The sequence below is a fragment of the Oncorhynchus masou genome, chromosome 3 (genome assembly GCF_036934945.1).
Source record: "Oncorhynchus masou masou isolate Uvic2021 chromosome 3, UVic_Omas_1.1, whole genome shotgun sequence".
Classification (NCBI taxonomy): Eukaryota; Metazoa; Chordata; class Actinopteri; order Salmoniformes; family Salmonidae; genus Oncorhynchus; species Oncorhynchus masou.
Window position 1 is genome coordinate 43,722,744 of NC_088214.1, and position 15,687 is coordinate 43,738,430.

Sequence of the window (15,687 nt, forward strand, 5' to 3'; positions counted from 1 at the left end):
TAAAAATAAAACAAATCTATGATTTCTCTTCATATGAAAAGGATTTGCCAGTAGATTGTCGACTTGATTCATGATGATGACTGCTTGTCTAGCTCTCTAGCTAAGATTTTGAAAGTATGATGTTGACATTTTATCTGTGGCCAATGACCTTGAGCCTTCTTGGATGGGCACTTGTAATGTAAATCTATGGCAGCACCCAAGAGGCATGAATTTTCGAGCTCTACCCGTAGATTTTGCAGTGACGTAGTGTCCCCATGAGTGACAGAACACTGAGCCAATCGCGGTGCAACTACAGAAAATTACCAACCCCTACGCTCCGTATTGTCTGCTGGCTGCCCCACCACCACAGACCACACTGAGCTAGGCTGAAACACCTGCATTTTGGAGCTCTATTACTCAAGAAAGCAACAAAGAAACCATTTGTGTATGTGACTTTATTAACAAATTAGTACATTTTTTTAACATTGTTTGCAAACTTATATGTGACACGTATTAATGTCAAAATAACAAGCAAATATATATATATATATATATATATATATATATATATACAAATATATATATATATATATATTTATTTATTTTTTATTTATTTTTTATTTTTTAACTAAACAGGTGGGGCTCAAAACATCTGAGTGAAAATCAATGGAGGTCCCCTGTCCATAATTAGATAGCTGGCCACTAACTTACAAATCTATACTGAACAAAAGTATAAGCTCAACATGCAACATTTTACATCATTACATTTAAGTCATTTAGCAGACGCTCTTATCCAGAGCGACTTACAAATTGGTGAATTCACCTTCTGACATCCAGTGGAACAGCCACTTTACAATAGTGCATCTAAATCATTAAGGGGGGGGTGAGAAGGATTACTTATCCTATCCTAGGTATTCCTTGAAGAGGTGGGGTTTCAGGTGTCTCCGGAAGGTGGTGATTGACTCCGCTGTCCTGGCGTCGTGAGGGAGTTTGTTCCACCATTGGGGGGCCAGAGCAGCGAACAGTTTTGACTGGGCTGAGCGGGAACTGTACTTCCTCAGTGGTAGGGAGGCGAGCAGGCCAGAGGTGGATGAACGCAGTGCCCTTGCTTGGGTGTAGGGCCTGATCAGAGCCTGGAGGTACTGCGGTGCCGTTCCCCTCACAGCTCCGTAGGCAAGCACCATGGTCTTGTAGCGGATGCGAGCTTCAACTGGAAGCCAGTGGAGAGAGCGGAGGAGCGGGGTGACGTGAGAGAACTTGGGAAGGTTGAACACCAGACGGGCTGCGGCGTTCTGGATGAGTTGTAGGGGTTTAATGGCACAGGCAGGGAGCCCAGCCAACAGCGAGTTGCAGTAATCCAGACGGGAGATGACAAGTGCCTGGATTAGGACCTGCGCCGCTTCCTGTGTGAGGCAGGGTCGTACTCTGCGGATGTTGTAGAGCATGAACCTACAGGAACGGGCCACCGCCATGATGTTGGTTGAGAACGACAGGGTGTTGTCCAGGATCACGCCAAGGTTCTTAGCGCTCTGGGAGGAGGACACAATGGAGTTGTCAACCGTGATGGCGAGATCATGGAACGGGCAGTCCTTCCCCGGGAGGAAGAGCAGCTCCGTCTTGCCGAGGTTCAGCTTGAGGTGGTGATCCGTCATCCACACTGATATGTCTGCCAGACATGCAGAGATGCGATTCGCCACCTGGTCATCAGAAGGGGGAAAGGAGAAGATTAATTGTGTGTCGTCTGCATAGCAATGATAGGAGAGACCATGTGAGGTTATGACAGAGCCAAGTGACTTGGTGTATAGCGAGAATAGGAGAGGGCCTAGAACAGAGCCCTGGGGGACACCAGTGGTGAGAGCGCGTGGCGAGGAGACAGATTCTCGCCACGCCACCTGGTAGGAGCGACCTGTCAGGTAGGACGCAATCCAAGCGTGGGCCGCGCCGGAGATGCCCAACTCGGAGAGGGTGGAGAGGAGGATCTGATGGTTCACAGTATCGAAGGCAGCCGATAGGTCTAGACGGATGAGAGCAGAGGAGAGAGAGTTAGCTTTAGCAGTGCGGAGCGCCTCCGTGATACAGAGAAGAGCAGTCTCAGTTGAATGACTAGTCTTGAAACCTGACTGATTTGGATCAAGAAGGTCATTCTGAGAGAGATAGCGGGAGAGCTGGCCAAGGACGGCACGTTCAAGAGTTTTGGAGAGAAAAGAAAGAAGGGATACTGGTCTGTAGTTGTTGACATCGGAGGGATCGAGTGTAGGTTTTTTCAGAAGGGGTGCAACTCTCGCTCTCTTGAAGACGGAAGGGACGTAGCCAGCGGTCAGGGATGAGTTGATGAGCGAGGTGAGGTAAGGGAGAAGGTCTCCGGAAATGGTCTGGAGAAGAGAGGAGGGGATAGGGTCAAGCGGGCAGGTTGTTGGGCGGCCGGCCGTCACAAGAAGCGAGATTTCATCTGGAGAGAGAGGGAGAAAGAGGTCAGAGCACAGGGTAGGGCAGTGTGAGCAGAACCAGCGGTGTCGTTTGACTTAGCAAACGAGGATCGGATGTCGTCGACCTTCTTTTCAAAATGGTTGACGAAGTCATCTGCAGAGAGGGAGGAGGGGGGGAGGGGGAGGATTCAGGAGGGAGGAGAAGGTGGCAAAGAGCTTCCTAGGGTTAGAGGCAGATGCTTGGAATTTAGAGTGGTAGAAAGTGGCTTTAGCAGCAGAGACAGAGGAGGAAAATGTAGAGAGGAGGGAGTGAAAGGATGCCAGGTCCGCAGGGAGGCGAGTTTTCCTCCATTTCCGCTCGGCTGCCCGGAGCTCTGTTCTGTGAGCTCGCAGTGAGTCATCGAGCCACGGAGCGGGAGGGAGGACCGAGCCGGCCTGGAGGATAGGGGACATAGAGAGTCAAAGGATGCAGAAAGGGAAGAGAGGAGGGTTGAGGAGGCAGAATCAGGAGATAGGCTGGAGAAGGTATGAGCAGAGGGAAGAGATGATAGGATGGAAGAGGAGAGAGTAGCGGGGGAGAGAGAGCGAAGGTTGGGACGGCGCGATACCACCCGAGTAGGGGCAGTGTGGGAAGTGTTGGATGAGAGCGAGAGGGAAAAGGATACAAGGTAGTGGTCGGAGACTTGGAGGGAGTTGCAATGAGGTTAGTGGAAGAACAGCATCTAGTAAAGATGAGGTCGAGCGTATTGCCTGCCTTGTGAGTAGGGGGGAAGGTGAGAGGGTGAGGTCAAAAGAGGAGAGGAGTGGAAAGAAGGAGGCAGAGAGGAATGAGTCAAAGGTAGACGTGGGGAGGTTAAAGTCGCCCAGGACTGTGAGAGGTGAGCCGTCCTCAGGAAAGGAGCTTATCAAGGCATCAAGCTCATTGATGAACTCTCCGAGGGAACCTGGAGGGCGATAAATGATAAGGATGTTAAGCTTGAAAGGGCTGGTAACTGTGACAGCATGGAATTCAAAGGAGGCGATAGACAGATGGGTAAGGGGAGAGAGAGAGAATGACCACTTGGGAGAGATGAGGATCCCGGTGCCACCACCCCGCTGACCAGAAGCTCTCGGGGTGTGCGAGAACACGTGGGCGGACGAAGAGAGAGCAGTAGGAGTAGCAGTGTTATCTGTTATCTGTGGTGATCCATGTTTCCGTCAGTGCCAAGAAGTCGAGGGACTGGAGGGAGGCATAGGCTGAGATGAACTCTGCCTTGTTGGCCGCAGATCGGCAGTTCCAGAGGCTAATTTCAACTATTTTACTGAGTTACAGTTCATATAAGGAAATCAGTCAATTGAAATAAATGCATTAGGCCCTAATGTATGGATTTCACATGAATGGGCAGTGGTGTGGCCATGGTGGGCCTGAGAGGGCATAGGCCCAGCCGATCAAATTGAGTATTTCCCCAAAACAAGCTTTGTTACAGACAGATATACTCCTCAGTTTGATCAGCTGTCCGGGTGGATGGTCTCTTACGATCCCAAGCGTTTCTCCATTGCCAAGATAATCCATCCACCTGACAGGTGTGGCATATCCAGAAGCTGATTTAACAGCATAATCATTACACAGGTGCACCTTGTGCTGGGGACAATAAAAAGGCCACTCTAAAATGTGCTGTTTTGTCACACAACGCCACAAATGTCTCAACTTGAGGGAGCATGCAATTGGCATGCTGACTGCAGGAATATTCAACAGAACTGTTGCCAGATAATTAAATGTTAATTTCTTTACTATAAGCCACCTCCAACATCATTTTAGAGATTTCGTCAATATGTCCAACCGACCTCACAACCGCAGACCATGTGTAACCATGCCAGCCCAGGACCTCCACATCCGGCTTCTTCACCTGCGGGATCGTCTGAGGGGGAGGGGGTGCTGCTCAGGAGTATTCCTGGGCCTGGCTCCCAAGTGGGTGGACCACCCAGTCATGTGAAATCCATAGATTAGGGCCTAATGAATTTATTTCAATAGACTGATTTCCTTCTATGAACTGTTGTTCAGTAAAATATTTGAAATTGTTGCATGTTGCGTTTATAGTTGCTACACTTAAGAGTAAAAATATAGAGCAAAATATTTTGAGAAACTTTTTCTTTATAGACAACTACAAACTTCAAGAGTTGGTTTGATGGGTTTACTCCAGTTGTCATCGTCCTGCTTAAATTGTATTTCAAACAAATCTGACATTTTTCACATTTTACAATCATAAATAGTTAACATAAATACAATTAAACTTTCACATCAATACGTTTGAGTTCGTAATTACATAACATGATTTAAGTGTCCATGGAAGGTTTTCGAGTCCCGCTTATTTTTAGTTCCATTTTGACAAAAAGTTGTTTTCATAATGCATCTTGTTTCCCAAAGTATACTGTTCACAATATTATCCACCATAGTTATTTAGTAAAGTCAATGCATATTATTGTCCACAATAATTATTTAGCTATGTCATCCATGTGAATCTGAGAAACAGTGAAAGGCAGACTTGTGATTTATACATACAGTGCCTTCAGAGAATATTTATATTCAAATTTGTACAAGTTAATTAGTAATGAAAAGCTGAAATGTCTCGAGTCTAAGTATTCAACCCCTTTGTTATGGCAAGCTTAGGTAAGTTCAGGAGGAAAAAATATGCAAGTCACATAATAAGTTGCATGGACTCACTCTGTGTGCAATAAGTGTTTAACTTCATTTTTAAATGACTCGCACATCTCTGTACCCCACACACAGAATTACCTGTAAGGTCCCTTAGTTGAGCAGTTCATTTTAAAACAGATTCAACCAGAAAGACCAGGGAGATTTCAATGCCTCGACAAGAAAGGGCACTTATTGGTAGATGGGTAAAATTTAAAAAAAAAAGCAGACATGGAATATCCCTTTGAGCATGGTGAATTTACTAATTACACTTTTGATGGTGTATCAACACACCCAGTCACTACAAAGATAAAGGCGTCCCTTCTAGCTCAGTTGCCGGAGAGGAAGGAAACCGCTCAGGGATTTCTCCATGAGGCCAATGGCGACTTTAAAACAGTTACAGTTTAATGGCTGTGATTGAAAGCTGATGATGAAGCAACATTGCTGACATAGTGAAAAGAAGGAAGCCTGTACAGAATAAAAATATTCCAGAACATGCATCCTGTTTGCAATAAGGCACTAAATACGGCCAAAAATGTGGCAAAGAACTGAACTTGGTCCTGAATCCAAAGCGTTATGTTTGGGGCAAATCTAACAACATATCACTGAGTACCACTTCCTATTTTCAAGCATGGCGATTGCTACATCATGTTATGAGTCATCGGCAAGGACAACAAGGAAAGGGAGCTAAGCACAGAGGAAAACCTGGTTCAGTCTGCTTTCCAACCGACACTGTGAGACAAATTCACCTTTCAGTAGGACAATAACCTAAAATACAAGGCCATAAATACAGTTGAAGTCAGAAGTATACATACACCTCAGCCAAATACATTTCAACTCAGTTTTTTACAATTCCTGACATTTAATCCTAGTAAAAATTCCCTATATTAGATCAGTTAGGATCACCACTTTATTTTAAGAATGTGAAATGTCAGAATAATATTAGAGAGAATGATTTATTTCAGCTTTTATTTCTTTCATCACATTCCCAGTGGGTCAGAAGTTTACATACACTCAATTAGTATTTGGTAGAATTGCCTTTCAATTTCTTCACTCGGGTCAAACGTTTCAGGTAGCCTTCCTCAAGCTTCCCACAATAAGTTGGGTGAATTTTGGCCCATTCCTCCTGACAGCTGGTGTAACAGAGTCAGGTTTGTAGGCCTCCTTGCTTGCACACGCCTTTTCAGTTCTGCCCACAAATTTTCTATAGGATTGAGGTCAGGGCTTTGTGATGGCCACTCCAATACCTTGACTTTGTTGTCCTTAAGCCATTTTGTCACCACTTTGGAAGTATGCTTGGGGTTATTGTCCATTTTGAAGACTCATTTGCGACCAAGCTTTAACTTCCTAACTGATGTCTTCAGATGTTGCTACAATATATCCACATAAATTTCCTGCCTCATGATGCCATCTATTTTGTGAAGTGCACCAGGATCTCCTGCAGCAAAGCACCCCCACAACATGATGCTGCCACCCCCGTGCTTCACGGTTGGGATTGTGTTCTTCGGCTTGCAAGCCTCACCCTTTTTACTCCAAACATAACAATGGTCATTATGGCCAAACAGTTCTATTTTTGTTTCATCAGACCAGAGGACATTTCTCCAAAAAGTACGATCTTTGTCCCCATGTGCAGTTGCAAACCGTGGTCTGGCTTTTTTTAATGGCGGTTTTGGAGCAGTGGCTTCTTCCTTGCTGAGCAGCCTTTCAGGTTGTGGATATAGATACTTTTGTACCCGTTTCCTCCAGCATCTTCACAAGGTCCTTTGCTGTTGTTCTGCGATTGAGTTATACTTTTCACACCAAAGTACGTTCATCTCTATGAGACAGAACGTGTCTCCTTCCTGAGCGGTATGACGGCTGCGTGGTCCCATGGTGTTTTTACTTGCGTACTATTGTTTGTACAGATGAACGTGGTACCTTCAGGCGTTTGGAAATTGCTCCCAAGGATGAACCATATTTGGAGGTCTACACATTTTTTTCGGAGGTCTTGGCTGATTTCTTTGGATTTTCCCATGATGTCAAGCAAAGAGGCACTGAGTTTGACGGTAGGCCTTGAAATACATCCACAGGTACACCTCCAATTGACTCAAATGAGGAATTTTCCAAGCTGTTTAAAAGGCACAGTCAATTTAGTGTATGTAAACTTCTGACTCACTGGAATTGTGAAACAGTGAATTAATAGTGAAATAATCTGTCTGTAAACAATTGTTGGAAAAATGTATTGTCATGCAAAGTACATGTCCTAACATACTTGCCAAAACTATAGTTTTAACAAGAAATTTGTGGAGTGTTTTAAAAACGAGTTCATGAGTCCAACCTAAGTGTATGTAAACTTCCGACTTCAACTGTACACTGGAGTTACTTACCAAGGCGACATTGAATGTTCCCGAGTGGCCTAGTTACAGTTTTGACTTAAATCTGCTTGAAGATTTATGGCAAGACTTGAAAATGGTTGTCTAGCAATGAACAACCGCCAATTTAATAGAGCTTTAAGAATTGTTTTAAGAATATGCGGACATTGTACAATCCAGGTGTGCAAAGGTCTTAGAGACTTACCCAGAAAGACTCACAGTTGTAATTACTGCCAAAGGTGACTAACATTTATTGACTCTGGGTTGAATATTTATATAATGAAGATATGTTTGTTTTATTTTTCATGAATTAATCACAAATGTTAAAAATTTTCCTCCATTTTTTTATAGATTGTTGACAAAAAATTACAATTAAATCATTTTGAATCCAACCTTGTAACTCAATGTGGAAAAAGTCAAGGGGTGTGAATACTTTATTTAACGAGGCAAGTCAGTTAAGAACAAAGTCTTATTTACAATGACAGCTTACCAAAAGGCCCCCTGCGGGGTTGGGGGCTAGGATTAAAAATTCAAATAAATAGGACAAAACACATCACGAGAAGAGACAACACTACATAAAGAGAGACCTAAGACAACAACATAGCATGGGAGCAACAAGACAGCACAGCATGGTAGAAACATGGCAGCAGCATAACATGGTAGCAGTACAAAACAGTGTACAAACATTATTGAGCAGACAAAAGCAAAGGGCAAGAAGGTAGAGACAACAAGACATCACACAAAAGCAGCCACAACTGTCAGTAAGAGTGTCCATGATTGAAGCTTTAAATGAAGAGATGGAGATAAAACTGTCCAGTTTGAGTGTTTGTTGCAGCTCGTTCCAGTCGCTAGCTGCAGCAAACTGAAAAGACGAGTGACCCAAGGAAGTTTGTGCTTTGGTGACCTTTAACAGCATGTGACTGGCAGAATGGGTGTTGTATGTGGAGGATGAGGGCTGCAGTAGATGTCTCAGATAGGGAGGAGTGAGGCCTAAGAGGGTTTTATAAATAAGCATCAACCAGTGGGTCTTGTGACAGGTATGCAGAGATGACCAGTTTACAGAGGAGTATAGAGTGCAGTGATGTGTCCTATAAGGAGTATTGGTGGCAAATATGATGGCCGAATGGTGAAGAACAGCACCTGTACCTGCCGATCTATAAATTACGCCTCTAATCTAGCATGGGTAGGATGGTCATCTGAATCAGGGTTAGTTTGGCAGCTGAGGTGAAAGAGGAGCGATTACGATAGAGGAAACGAAGTCCAGACTTTAGCCTGCAGCTTTGATATGTGCTGAGCGAAGGACAGTGTACCATCTAGCCATACTCCCAAGTACTTGTATGAGGTGACTTACCTCAAGCATTCTTTTTACCAAACCACATGACCTTTGTTTTGGAGGTGTTCAGAACAAGGTTAAGGTCAGAGAAAGCTCGTTGGACACTAAGAAAGCTTTGTTGTAAAGCTTTTTACACAAAATCTGAGGAGGGGTAAGTTGAGTATAAGACTATGTGCATATAAGTGTATGAGAGAGCCTTCTACTGCCTGAGCTATGTTGTTTCTGAAGACACTGTACATCAAACCGATAATTCTCATTAGATCGCATATTTTCTTTAGTTCTGTAGCAGTCACTAAAAAGGTGTTCTAAACTCTCCATCATGAGAATTAGGCATAGAACACAATTTACTTTTGACAAAACAACTTCAATTTACTACAGCACCCAATGGTAAACATCGTATGGATATCAACCTGGCAGTATCACTGAGTAGATTTAACATTATTTTGTTTCTACATGGGTCAGGTGACTTCACCTCCATATACTGAATAAGAGATCACTTTTTAAATAGTTTTGTTCAAGACACTGTGTTCCAGTTAATATTTATATGTCTGAGACACCCGATCATTTGCTTCCGTCACCATATTAAAATCCCCACATATAATTACTGAATATCCCACACATGAATAGCCCCATAGTTTCATCATTAAATTGTTTTCTTATTTGCATCATTTGCTGTATAGACATTTAAACACTCATGTTGGTTTCTCTAGAGAAGCATTGATGATGTTAAATCATCTGGCTGCAAAGTCTTATTCTAAGGTCTTTTTAGATTACTTATTATTTTGCTTACCTTCGGGATTTGGCTTCTCATCTTTTTTGTTGTTGTAATTGTCACCCCCTTTTTTGTGATTACGATCTCGCTGCAACTTCCCAACGGGAAAGGCGAAGGTGAAGTCCCGCCAATCCGCGCTTCTTAACACCCGCCCACTTAGCCCGGAAGCCAGCTGCACCAATGTGTCGGAGGAAACACTGTTCAACTGACTACTGAAGTCAGCCTGCAGGCGCCAGGCCCGCCACAGCCCGATGACCCAAGTAAAGCCCCACCGGCGAAACCCTCCCCTAACCCGGACGACGCTGGGCCAAATGTGCGCCGCCCTTTGGGACTCCCGGTCATGGCCGGTTATGACACAGTCGAACCCCAGGCTGTAGTGACGCCCAAACCCTGCGATGCAGTGCCTTAGACCGCTGCGCCACTCGGGAGGCCCCTCATATTCATTTTTAAAATTGGCTTTGGATTGGGAAGTGTGGGAGGCGTTTCACTGCTTGAGTGGTGAGGGGGAACTAACTCTGGCGGGGAAGGAAGCAGAGGGAGATTAGATCCCTCTCTTTCGGGGGTCGGGAGATTAGCACTGAAGTCTGACTTGCTCGCGTGCTCAAAGGACTTTTCTTCTTTACTCTCACTGCGGCTGAACCTGGAGGATTGGATACTCCCGTCAACACCTTCCTCAGAGATCTGGTCGACCTCATGTTTGGATTCAGCTCCCTCAGCTTCTCTCTCATTCACTTGCACCTGCCTCTCAGCTGCACTTTGACCTGTAGTGGTAACTCACGCTCTGCTGTCGCGCAGGGGATTGAACTCACTCTCGGGTCTAACTCTCTCTCCCGAGTGGTTCGAGTCCAGACTCTGTCACAGCCGGCCATGACCGGGAGACCCATGGGGCGGCACACAATTGGCCTAGCGTTGTCTGGGTTAGGGGAGGGTTTGGCCGGCCAGGATGTCCTTGTCCCATCGCGCTCTAGCGACTCCTGTGTCGGGCCGGGCGCATGCACGCCGACACGGTCGTCAGGTGTACAGTCTTTCCTCTGACACATTGGTATGGCTGGCTTCCGGGTTAAGCGGGCATTGTGTCAAGATTGCAGTGTGGCTTGGCTGGGTTGTGTTTCGGAGGATGCACAGCTCTCGACCTTCCGTACGGGAGTTGCAGGGATGGGACAATTGGATACCACGAAATTGGGGACAAAAAGGGATAAAATAAAAATAACTCTCTCCCTTCTTCCGGCTCTTCCCCCTGAGCTGGATAGTGGACCCACCCTAATTTATAGTCATAAGACGGGACACTTGAAAAAGTCATGCCCCTCTTTTGCATACAGGGTGCACTAGCCTCTGGCAGACGTAACACTGAGGGGTCTGTCCAAGGTAGGAGATCTTCCCGTTGTAAGGGCCCAGAGATGGAGTTAGGGATTGTTTCATGAATGAGCCTAGTCAGTAGGACTTGATGACTCATCCAGTCTCCAGACAGAACTCTGGTAACACTGAAACAAGAAAGATCAAGAAGAAGCAGGAGGACAGGAAGAGGCCTCAACCACAATGGCTGGAGCAGCAAAACCCAGTCAAAAGCAGAGAGGAAATGACGGGTGCGGGTAGACTGTATGCAGATGAACCTACGCCCTCCGGCAGAGGAACATCTTATATGGCGAAACCCCCATAACATCTCAGCCCTGGGATGGAGCTGGTAGAGCTGCTTGGTGGCACGTGGGCCTACCATGAAGCAGATGACACCACAGATTGTCGTCACCTACGAAGGAACCAATGTGTTACCTGACTCTGTGTAGACATCACGTGTAAAAGGTGACATTGTTGTATGTAACTTTGCTGAAATGTCACTTGTAGGGTGGGAGGATGTGTTGTGTGGTTGTAGTCAAGAGGCATGGGTATAAAAACCAATGTAAAAGATAGGGAAAGGGCGGAGATTCTGGGGAAGACCGATCAGGAGCTGATTGATGTGTTAGCAGACTTTGAGTAAGGTAAGAACAGAACTTAATTTCTATCGTTAGATGTCCCATTATAATTGCCGTCTTTAAAAAATAAAAAGTAAACACTAAATCCATCAGTTGTGAAGCTGTGGAACCAAAAGGGAAGTGTTACTGGTTTTTCATTCACTAGTTAAATAATGTGCCGAAGAAGAAAAGTAGCATTATTACAATTATAGGCTCAGGGGGTTCACCTTAGGTGGCCCAAGGCCAGACCATATTGTGGGCTCGAGCAGGAAACCACAGGGGAGCACTAGGGTAACTGTGTAAAAAGTACACAAAAGGAGTACTGAGTATCTATAGTTTGTCCTTACTCAGACGAAGTGCTGAACCCCTGCGTTCACTTAAGAATTAATTCAAAGAAACACTATAACCCGGGATTTGTGACTCACCCGTGATGGTGTTGTCCGTTCAACTAGAGAAGGGGAAGACCAGTCACTAGAAGGAGTGTCTGAGATTATGCCACGATTATTTTAAAAAAGAAAAATAGTTTAACCCCTTCGCTGAACATATCCTGCGTGAATGGCGAGATTACACGCCCGGACCACGCTAAAATAGTTTAGGGTAGAAAGACAAGGACGCCCCCTCACCGTGAAAGAAGCTCGTTCCAGGCATACAACCCGCGGTGGGAGTTTCCCCACCCTGTTTGGTAAAGAGAAGATCCACATGCAAAGGCCACCCGCGTGTGTGTGAACTGAGTAGGGCCGTCTGGGAGGCGGACCATACTGGTCACCTTGACAATTGGTATTGGCTGCCCGCTTGTGGTTTTGTACTTGCGTACTCCATACCAGATCCCAAATGTATCCACAGGTTTCACTGCAGGTTGTAAAATAGTGCAGTATCCGTTTAGAAACAGTTTGTCATCGTGATCTGGAACTTTTCCCATCCAGAACTTTACAATTACCATCTTCACATCCAGCTCAATGGAGGACTCCACTGTACTGTACAGTCCTTCCACTTTATAGCCGTCTCTTTGGCTGACTGGACTACTAGGAAGTGGCGTAATGGGGGTTCTTCCTTAAAGACAAGCTATAGCTCTCCTATTTGTGCAATGAATACGTATACAGCGCATTCCGAAAGTATTCAGACCCATTCACTTTTTCCACATTGTAATACATTTTTGAATCAGGCAGTATGGACAGTTTTTTCCCCTCAATCAATCTACACACCATACCCCATAATGACAAAATTAAAAAAGGTAAATATCACGTATACATACACTACCGGTCAAAACTTTTAGAACAACCTACTCATTCAAGGGTTTTGCTTCATTTTGTACTATTTTCTACATTGTAGAATAATACAGGATAATAGAATAATATAGTCAATACAGAACATTAAGAACTTTTAAAGTTTTTTCAAGTGCAGTCTTAAAAACCATCAAGAGCTATGATGAAACTGGCTCTCATGAGTACCTCCACAGGAAAGGAAGACCCAAAGTTCCCTCTGCTGTAGAGGATAAGTTCATTAGAGTTACCAGCCTCAGATATTGCAGCCCAAATAAATGCTTCAGAGTTCAAGTAACAGACACATCTCAACTTCAACTGTGTGGATCAGGCCTTCATGGTTGATTTGCTGCAAAGAAACCACTACTAAAGGACACCAATAATAAAAGACTTGCTTGGGCCAATAAACACGAGCAATGGACCTTAGACCAGTGGAAATTTGTCTTTTGGTCTGGAGTCCAGATTGGAACCAATCTTTGTGAGACACAGCGTGGGTGAAAGGATGATCTCTGCATGTGTATTTCCCACCGTAAAGCACGGAGGAGGTGGTGTTATGGTGTGGGGGTGCTTTGCTGGTGACACTGTCTGATTTTTAGAATTCAAGGCACACTTAACCAGCATGGCTACCACAGCATTCTGCAGTGATATGCCATCCCATCTGGTTTGTTTTTAGTGGGACTATCATTTGTTTTTCAACAGGACAATGACCCAACACACCTCCAGGCTGTGTAAGGGCTATTTTGCCAAGAAGGGAAGCGATGGAGTGCTGCATCAGATGACCTGGCCTCCACAATCCTCAACCAGATTGAGATTGTTTGGGATGAGTTGGACAGCGGAGTGAAGGAAAAGCAGCCAACAAGTGCTCAGCATATGTGGGAACTACTTCAAGACCGTTGGAAAAACATTCCAGGTGAAGCTGGTTGAGAGAATGCCACGAATGTGCAAAGCTGTCAACGGCAAAGGGTGGATATTCACTTGGAATGCTTTTCCAGCAGTCTTGAATGAGTTCCCATATGCTGAGCACTTGAAGGCTGCTTTTCCTTCACTCTACGGTCCGACTCATCCCAAAACACCGCAATTGGGTTGAGGTCGGGTGATTGTGGAGGCCAGGTCATCTGATGCTGCACTCCATCACTCCCCTTCTTGGTCAAATAGTCCTTACATAGCCTGGAGGTGTGTTGGGTCATTGTCCTGTTGAAAAACTAATAATAGTCCCATTAAGTAGGGCGGGAGGTAGCCTAGTGGTTAGAGCGTTGGGCCAGTAACCGAAAGGCTGCTAGATCAAATCCCTGAGCTGACAAGTTAAACATCTGACGTTCTGCCCCTGAACAAGGCAGTTAACCCACTGTTCCTAGGCCGTCATTGTAAATAAGAATTTGTGCTTAACTGACTTGCCTAGTTAAATACAAGGTTAAATAAATAAAACATTTTTACAAGTGCAAACCAGATGGGATGGCGTATCGCTGTCGTAGCCATATGCTGGTTAAGTGTTACAGACAGTGTCGCCAGCAAAGCACCATCACACCACCACCTCCATGCCTCACGTGGGAACCACACATGCAGAGATCATCCGTCCATCGCTCATGTTTCTTGGCCCAAGCAAGTCTCTTCTTCTTATTGGGGTCTTTTAGTAGTGGTTTCTTTGCAGTAATTTGACCATAAAGGCCTGATTCACACAGTCTCCTCTGAACAGTTGATGTTACTCGAACTCTGTGAAGCATTTATTTGGGCTACAATTTCTGAGGCTGGTAACTGTAATGAATTTATCCTCTGCAGCAGAGAACTATGGGTCTTCCTTTCCTGTGGAGGTACTCATGAGAGCCAGTTTTATCATAGCGCTTGCGACTGCATTTGAAGAAACGTTAAAAGTTCTTGAAATTTTCCTCATTGACTGACCTTCATGTCATAAAGTAATGATGGACTGTCGTTTCGCTTTGCTTATTTCAACTGTTCTTGCCATAATATGGACTTGGTCTTTTACCAAATAGGGCTCTGTTCTGTATACCAACCCTACCTTGTCACAACAGAACTGATTGGCTCAAACGCATTAAGGAAAGACATTTCTCAAATTAACATTTAACAAGGCACACCTGTTAATTGAAATGCATTCCATGTGACTACCTCATGAAGCTGGTCAGGGAGGGATTCCCCAATGCCCGACAGGATGCCCTGCAGAACACACACAATTACAGGAGAAGTAGGGTTAGCCCTATATTAGTTATGCCTACCCCTATACAGGGTGAAGTTACCTCTAGTTGAATGAGAACTTGTGTGAAAGTCAAATATAATTATCAAGAATAGTATGAAAGAGCTAGCCTGTTTCTAGATCTGTTTGTGCTGTATAGCCACAATTAACCGGCCCCTACGGTCCTTGTCAATGGCCGCAGGATTTGGATATACCTTATATCATATGCAACACAAACAGATCAGGAACCAGGCTATGGTCACAATCTGAGCAGGATTCTTACCAGAATCTATGTGGCAACGTTCCTGAGGGGAGATTCTGCTAGAGTTTCAGGACCCTTCAGCTGCACCTCCAGAAGAGGTTCACAAAGACTCTTCATACTGCTAGGGAGACAACATACACACACGCTATAGACAGAGACTCTATTCATGCAACTACATAACATACTGTACACTCCACATAGAAGCACAAACCGAACTGTACTTTAATGCTAATCTGATAAGGTATGAGAACAAAATATTAACAACGCCACCTTCAACTTGAGCTGTTCTGTCCTCAGCTCATCCTCTTTGACCGTGGGCGTCCTGTTGATAATACCGGCCTGCCGGCTCGGCCCGGCCTCCCGTAAAGGGTCTGAAGAAGACCAGGAGGGCCGACCAGCAGCTGCACGGGCCGAACATGTCGTCCTGTTCCTTGGTCTGGGGCACAGCCAGCCTGGCCACCTGGCCCAGCAGGGTGGCGAGGGCCACGCCCACCGAGGAGGCC